We start from the raw sequence: 6,608 nt of genomic DNA, 5'->3' as shown, positions 1-6,608 counted from the left end.
CAGGGGTACAGAGACTCTCTGTTTTTTTGGGCCACCTTATGTATACATCTACTTCTTACACCTGCAATTGTCTTCTATGCGAGTGCTTTATGATAATGTACTATTTTTGACATGCATTTGAATTGGTTCCTGTACTTACCGTGTGATGCCTTAAAATAAAGTATTGAAAAAAAATTAGTACTATATATACTATATAATGCTAATCTAAGCATTAATGGTTATTCCTGAATTAATTCTAAAAGGCATCTTCAGATGTTAGGATTGTGTCTGCATATCCAACCATCCTCATGTCTGTGGCAAAATTAAATATCAACATTCAAGAACAAAAATGTAATATATTGCAACTTACAAGTCCTTGGATGTGATGATTGCTTTAATTTAATATTTATAATTTTTTTCCTGTATTTTTACATAGGGTTCCTGCCCCTAACACAGTTTCTGTCTTAGTGTGACACACTCCCTCACTGTGCTGCATCGAAGGAAGAGCACCCTAGAACAGGACTACAAACACCTCTGCCTCTCTTTTTCTCCATAACATAGAGCAAAGGGGTTCTCTAGTCTATAGAGAAAAGCTGGAAATGTAACTGATAAGCGTGCAGCACAGGCAGAGAACACAGGAAACTAATAACACACAAGATTTCTGGCAGGATCAACAGTTATTTTTTAACATTTATTAAACAGATACAATAAAATGCTTTTAATGATTCATTGTTAGCTCATTGTTACCATAACTGTAGTACTTTTTATTGTAAAATCAGTCAGTCATACTTTACCCATGTTATGTGTGATGTTTATGAACTGGAAAAAAAGTGGGGGGAATAGGTCAGAGGGCAATGAAATTAAAAGCTACTGTTTATAAAGAAGCACCTTTAAAGTGATTCTAAGTGCTCAATTTTTTTAACTAAAATAAACATGTCATACTTACCTGCTTTGTGCAATGGAATTGCACAGAGCAGCCCCGATTCTCTTCTTCTCGGTTTCCCCACTGGCACTCTTGGTTCTCCCCCCTTTGCCGAGTGCCCCCATAGCAAGCCACGTGCTATAGGGGAACTTGTGCATGCTTGCTCCCGAGCTCTGCTCTGTGTGTCCATTGACTAACAGAATATAGCTTGTCCCCTGCGCCCTCCTCACTGGCTGAGATTGACAGCAGCTGGAGCCAATGGCTTCCACTGCTGTGTCTGAGCCAATGAGGAGGGAGAGAGCCAAGAAATCTGCTGCTCTTGTGCACATTGCTGGATTGAGATCAGGCTCAGGTAAGTATAAGGGAGGGGCTGAGGGAGAAGCCGCATGCAAAATGTTGCAGAGAATGCATTAACGCAAAAATCCTTCTGCCTTTACAACCACTTTAGCTCCCCTCTTAGCACTAGTCATTTTTCTAGAAAACTTCTATCCATAAGAATCCAGAACAACTCTTTGAAAATCTAGGATTGCTGACAAACATGTTGAATAGTATAATACTTTTATTATGTCAGAAAATGATCTCAAATAGACTCAGTCCTACAAAATTCAGCCTGTGATTTCACCTTGTTTTCTAAGGTGACTCAAGGGCTACAGAGCAGTTACTACCTGGTGTGCCTTTTTCCTACTGACCATTGAGGCAGCCCATTTGGCCGATTGAAATATGTGGAGGACAGAAGGAGGCAGGCCAAGAATTTAGGACTATAGCTGTGGTTGGTATTTCCATAACAGAACACCTGTTATGCAAGGCACTCTGGGAATAAAAGGAAGCACCTGTACGGTATACACGATCCACCTGTATATCCACAAGTTCACTTTAAAGTTACACTGCCACTTTGGAGGCTTTTAAATATAAGAGTAAGGGCCACACTGTACAGATGCATACATTTGCAAATATGTGCAACTAAAACATTTGTTTTTAATGGAAATTATTAGACAGTGATTTTTTTTTTTTTTATTGGCTAGCTGATAGCTGTTCTGGGAAAACACTTGCTTGCACTTTAATAAGCAGGCTGCCAATAGGTTTCAAGTGCAGGCTCCTAGAGATTTCTTCAAAGACTATACTCTCTCTACCTTCTGCTATGGCCGAATTCTGGGGTGGCATAGTGACAGGACTTGTCTGCCCCCTCACATCTCCACAGTTTCCAATTGACCAATGAGGCTGCCCATCCTAGTGATGGCCCAGTAGGAATGTGGGAGGTGGGAAGGAGCAGTAAACTCCAACACTAACCGGTAGTGCTAGATCTTTTCCTGTTATAAAAGGCATGACTTTTGGCATAGAAGCAGGGAATGAAAGCTGCAGTATTTATGACCTCCAGCTGCCAACACTTTATACTTGCAGCAGCTCCCTTTTTTTAAGTGAGAGTCTTTTTCAGCTTCTGAAACTTTTGATTTACTCAGATTATCAAGGTTGTAACTTGGATTTAATCACTTTAATGTTTTGGAAGTATACAGTTGTGTATTAAGCTGCATTTATGTTCATTTGTACCTGAAAGTCTGCCAAGGTTTGTGTGTAAATCAATTTAATAATAGTAGATGTACCATTAGAAATGAAAATTTACGCTAAAATTTCAGAGCAGTTAAAGTAACATATACAAAACACCCAGCTAATGGAAGCAGCCGTGCAATAAATGTTGATTAGCTTTCATGAAAAGATATCATCCTGCTGAACTAAATTGTTGTTTAACGGTTTTGCTACATTTGCTTTAAAATTCCATTTTCACGTGACATTAAAGTTTAAGTTTTCCTCTGCACATGCTTGTTTGCTGGTATGGGTACTTGTAAAACATCCAAATTGCTTGGTAAATATCTTTTTTTCATTTGATGACATTATTCAGTTGTGTTTTGTACCTTTGCGTTTCATAAATTTTTGTGAAATGATGTACTTTTCAGGTGATCATTCTTCCACCGATAACAAAAAAAAATAATATGAAATACCATATTAGACCAATCCTGCCACTGAGCTTATATTCCATATGTCACCTGGGTGATGGAAGGATGTTTTTTCTCTACAGTGGTCTGACACAGACCTATATTGTATTTTCTAAGAATACTTTTCCCAATGTCTGTCTGGTAATTGTCCACTGAGAAGGTCTTTCTTGGGACATAAATTATGCATTTTCTCTCATGATGGTACGGCCTTCAGTTTTTCTCTTGTAAGCTAAGTGGTGTCCACTGTGACCTCTTCCGATAGCTACAGACTTATTACAAAGTCTTAATACAGTTAACATCTTAGCTAGGTAGTCAGTTGGCTGATACTGCAGGAAACAGTGTTCAACCAATAACCCTTTCCCACAGAAAAACATTTATAGAATCAGTGGCGGACAGAGTCACCAAACAGCCCCATATTCAACTACTTACCCAGTAAAAACATTCACTGAGTATCTATTGACATAGATATAGAAGTAATCAATGTCCAGGTCTACAAGGGAGAGGAGAAAAATCTAACATAAATTAGTACCTAAGTCCCAGAGGGCCCTTGTGCAACCATACAGTCTATGGTATGTCTGCCCCTGTAGAGAAGTGTCATTTTCTATTTAACACCATAAGGGCCCATTCACACGTGCACCTAACATAGCCGCTCCTCTGAAAAGGGATGGAGTACTGCTGGCCAAAAGCAAAGTGCAATTAAATGTCTGATGTGGTGTGTGTACAGTTGTTTTCTGTGTTTCCTAATGGTGAACTGTGTTCATCCAGTGTGTGTGAATTGGGCCCAAGTGTAAAAAGATCCACCCAATGAAAGATGCCATTAATGTCAAAACCGACATCAAGGTAAGTGAAATGCACACTCACCAGACCATGAACCTCAACAAACTAAGGTATGATCTCTTAATAAACCAGTTCCATGCACTCTCCACTCTGCGCAACTGGTGGACTGATCTCTTTCACCGCTCTGCTGCAGAAAGCTGATTGCTTTAATCCCAGGATGAATTTGTTGAATTACACTTCACTTCACAGACATCCCAACCTGCAAAAACTCATTTCATGGAGGTTTCAAACTCATTTCAGGGAGGTGACGCCCCCCCCCCCCATAAAATGCAGCCTTACCAGTACCAATTAAATGCAGCCTGATCAGTGGCAATTAAATTCAGCTATACCAGTGCCCATGAAATGCAGCCTGATCACACAGCTGCTGGTCCTGGGGTCTGGCTGCTGGAGCCTGGAGTCTGGCTGCTAGGGCCAAGGCTCTGGCTGCTGGAGCTGGGCTGCTGGTCCTTGGGTCTGGCTGCTGGGGCCAAGGGACTGGTTGCTGGGGCCAAGGTTCTTGCTGCTGGAGCTGGGCTGCTGGTCCTGGGTTCTGCCTGCTGGGGCCTGGCTGCTGGAGCTACGCTGTTGGTCCTCGGGTCTGGCTGCTGGGGCCAAGGGTCTGGTTGATGGGACCAAGGGTCTGGCTGCTGGGGCCAAGAGTCTGGTTGCTGAGGCCAAGGGTCTGGCTGCTGGGGCCAGGAGTCTGGCTGTTGGAGCTGGGCTGCTGGTCCTGGAGTCTGGCTGCTGGCGCTGGGGTCTGGCTGCTGGTGCTGGGGTCTGCCTGCTGGTCCTGGGGTCTGGGTGCTGGGGTCTGGCTGCTGGTGCTGGGGTCCGGCTGCTGGTGCTGGGGTCCGGCTGCTGGGGAAAGGGGTCTAGCTGCTGGTCCTGGGGTCTGTTTGCTGGTCCTGGGGTCTGTCTGCTGGTGCTGGGGTCTGTCTGCTGATGCTGGGGTCTGGCTGCTGGTACTGGGGTCCGACTGCTGGTGCTCGGGTCTGGCTGCTGGTGCTCGGGTTTGGCTGTTGGTGCTGGGGTCTGTCTGCTGGTGCTGGGGTCTGGCAGCTGGTGCTGGGGTCTGGCTGCTGGTCCCGAGGACCGACTGCTGGTGCTGGGGTCCGGCTGCTGGTGCTGGGGTCCGGCTGCTGGTGCTGGGGTCCAGCTGCTGGTGCTGGGGTCTGGTTTGCTGGTGCTGGGGTCTGTCTGCTGGTGTCTGGCTGTTGATGCTGGGGTCTGGCTGTTGGTGTCTGGGGGCTGGTGCTGGGGTCTGGCAGCTGGTGCTGGGGTCTGGCTGCTGGTCCTGAGGACCGACTGCTGGTGCTGGGGTCCGGCTGCTGGTGCTGGGGTCTGGTTTGCTGGTGCTGGGGTCTGTCTGCTGGTGTCTGGCTGTTGGTGCTGGGGTCTGGCTGTTGGTGTCTGGGGGCTGGTGCTGGGGTCTGGCTGCTGGTGCTGGGGTCTGGCTGCTGGTGCTGGGGTCTGGCTGCTGGTGCTGGGGTCTGGTTTGCTGGTGCTTGGATCTGTCTGCTGGTGCTGGGGTCTGGCTGCTGGTGCTGGGGTCTGGTTTGCTGGTGCTTGGATCTGTCTGCTGGTGCTGGGGTCTGGCTGCTGGTCCTGAGGACCGACTGCTGGTGCTGGAGTCCGGCTGCTGGTGCTGGGGTCCGGCTGCTGGTGCTGGGGTCTGTCTGCTGGTGTCTGGCTGTTGGTGCTGGGGTCTGGCTGTTGGTGTCTGGCTGCTGGTGCTTGGATCTGTCTGCTGGTGCTGAGGTCTGTCTGCTGGTGCTGGGGAGCCATCCCAGTCAGAGAATTCCCCAGCAGGAGGGGGGTGGGCAGAGGCAGAGAGAAGACTGGGAGCCGTGATCTGTAGGCTGTAGCAATTAAAAAAAAAAATTTCCCCTGTCAAGTGTCAGGGAAGAAACCAGAGAAGAACTGCAGATATAGCCGCGCAAATCTGCACATGTGCATTAGCAATTGGCGCGTTACGGCGAACGTACGTTAGCAACGGCTAACGTGCGTACGCAAAATGTGCTAATTACCAGTGTTTTCCTGGCCTATATAAGGACTCCAGTTGCTCTCATAAATCGCTGGAATATCGTCAGCTCTGTATCCTGTGTTCCTGTGTTTCTTGCTCCTGTTTGATTACCTGTTACCGACTCAACTTACCTTGACTTGCTCTGGCTTCTCTCCTGGCTCTGAACCCGGCTTGTTTCACGGACCTGCTCTTGCCTGTTCCAGATTGACTTCCTGTGTTTGACCCCGGCTTGATCACAACTACTCCTCCTGCCTCTGCTTCTGACTGCCTTCTTGTGTTTGACCCCCGGCCTGGCTTCTGACGATGTCTCTGCTTTTCCACCTGTTAAGATCCGCCAGTACCTCCAGGAAATCATTGGCTGTGACCACCTTCTCTGCTCATGGGTGTCCACTTCTGGAACCATCAGACAGCTTCCCCAGCAGGCAACCCGTGCATCTCTGGGCATACCACCCTCTGTCTCCAACTCCAGGGGTGCTCTGCACTCAGCCGCAAGGGGAGCCCTCTCATCACCTCAGCCTCCAGCCTGGTACGTTACACACAGTGATCTTCTATGCGACAAGTACATGACAGTCCTGGTCTGCCCGGCAGATTGATATAGAAGAGAACGGTCATGTACTTGTCGCACAGGAGATCACTGTGCAGCGGCACCCGAAAGTGGAGGAAGAGTCCACTTGACTAAGAAAGTTTTTCTTTTAATTGCAACAGCCTGCAGATCACAGGTGGCGCACAATCTTCTCTTTGCCTCCTCCCACCCCCCTCCTTCCTTTCCCTGCTGTACCCAACTTGAAAAAAAAGTACCCATGCAGTAGTATGGGCTGTCCCCCCTCTGCCTCAGCTCGCAGCCTACATTCACCTGTCACTCAGCCAAAGACAAAGCGGC

Source organism: Aquarana catesbeiana, linkage group LG03 (assembly GCF_042186555.1).
Source record: "Aquarana catesbeiana isolate 2022-GZ linkage group LG03, ASM4218655v1, whole genome shotgun sequence".
NCBI classification, from domain to species: domain Eukaryota; kingdom Metazoa; phylum Chordata; class Amphibia; order Anura; family Ranidae; genus Aquarana; species Aquarana catesbeiana.
Note: the sequence above shows the minus strand (reverse complement) of the source record.